Raw genomic sequence first — 1,854 nt, 5'->3', positions numbered from 1 at the left:
GCTCTTGGCTGATCAGTATCAAGCAGGGGTGTGGCGAGTGACCCAGTGTGGTGTTCTTCATGCCACTGGACGTCTTCCAGCTTCAGCCCCACTCTCCGCCCCCACCCCTGCCTGGTGCTTGGTGACCCTCTGGGAGAAGTGACTCGTGTCTTGCTCACAGCCCTTTCTCCTGGCTCTCAGGGTTGCAGTTTTCTTACTTTGGATAAGTAAGTTGCCTCTCACTCATTCATTATTCTATTTTTCAAAAATTTATAGAAATTCTTTTCTGCTGTTCTTCTTATCTTTGTGAGTTGTATCATTTTCCTTCTGTTCACTATTATTTTGGTGACATTTGGGTGGATCCAGAAGTGTATTTGTTTTCTAGGGTCACTATGCATCGCCTCTTGGCCTTCTGGCTAAGATCAAGTGTAGGGTCAGTATGCAAATTGCCACTAAATTGGTGACTTAAAAAAACGGAAACTTATTTTTTGTTTCTGGAGGCCAGACATCTGAAATCAAGGTGTCAACAGGGTCACATTCCTCTTGGAGGCTCCAGGGGATATCTGTTCCCAGCTCTCCCAGCTTTTGGTGACTGCCAGCATTCCTTGGCTTGTGACTGCATCACTCTAGTCTCTGCCCCTGAGATCGCATTGTCTTCCCTAGTGTCTGTGTAACACCTGTGACTTCTCTCTCCTAAAAAGATGCTTGTTATTGCATTTAGGGCCCACTCAGATAATCCAGAGTAATCTCCCTACCTCAAGGGCCTTAATCACATCTGCAAAGTCTTTGTCATTTGAGGTAACATTCATAGGTTCTGGGGATTAGGGCACAGACATATCTTTGGGAGTTTTTATTTATCCTACACAGAGAAAATAAAAGCATATGGTCAGTCTACTGTATTTGGGAATTCTTTCTAAGTCTTCTAGTACCTTTAGATTTTCTTTTATCTATTTTTAGCTGTGCTGGATCTTCATTGCTGTGCATAGGCAACTCTCTAGTTGCGGTGCTCAGGCTTCTCATTTCAGTGGCTTCTCGTGTTGTGGAGCAGGAGCTCTAGGCAAGCACATTTCAGTAGCTGCAGCTGGTGGGCTCAGAAGTTGCAGCTTGTGGCCTCTAGAGAGCGGTCTCAGTAGTTGTGGGGTACAGGCTTAGTTGCTCCACGGCATGTGGGATCTTCCCGGACCAGGGATTGAACTCTGCATTGCAAGGGAGATTCTTAACCACTGGACCACCAGGGAAGCCTCTAAATTTTCTTTTAGACATTTATATCTCTGATCCAGTTGGAGTTTGTTGGAGAATGCAGCTTCTCTGATATCCCAAACACTAATTACTAAATATTTTTCTTTCTCCCTTAGGAAACAAGGGTGAATAGCTCTTAAGAGGGAAAAAAATAAACATTCACATATATTCTTCTACACTAAATACAAAAGTATTTAAAACAAAAAAGCATAGATATGATTTTGGATTTTTGTCTTTACTCACTCTGGATTGTGGAGTATGTGAGTGACACGCCCATCTGTGGGTGGAGAACAGAAAGCCCCTTCTCCAGTATCACTCATTTGACGGGAACACCCCAGACTACAGGCATTAGTATCACTCCTACAGACAGACAACGGTGGGAGAACCATGTGGGGTAGGGAGTGCTACCCTTAGCTTCCTTCTGGCTTTCTAGCCTCCTCAGAACAACATCATCTGAGGCCTGTGATCCTGTCCCTGCAAAACATGTAGTGGGTGGTCAGAAGACAAAGCAAGACAGATCCCTGGACAGACTTCCTAGGAACCGCAGGCCTGGCCAAACCCCGACCTGAGCCCTGAACAAGAGCCAGATGCTCACATTTTAACCTCATTTGTGACATATCCTGGGGCAAATAGCCA

General features: G+C 45.0%; 1 pseudogene; it reads left to right on the top strand.

The window, feature by feature from the left end:
• The first annotated feature begins 375 nt into the window (after nucleotides 1–375).
• Nucleotides 376–540, top strand: LOC136176166 (U2 spliceosomal RNA; annotated as a pseudogene).
• The last annotated feature ends 1,314 nt before the right edge of the window (nucleotides 541–1,854 follow it).

The sequence above is a fragment of the Muntiacus reevesi genome, chromosome 9, assembly GCF_963930625.1.
Source record: "Muntiacus reevesi chromosome 9, mMunRee1.1, whole genome shotgun sequence".
Taxonomy (NCBI): Eukaryota; Metazoa; Chordata; class Mammalia; order Artiodactyla; family Cervidae; genus Muntiacus; species Muntiacus reevesi.
Note: the sequence above shows the minus strand (reverse complement) of the source record. Positions and strands in the feature narration are given on the sequence as shown.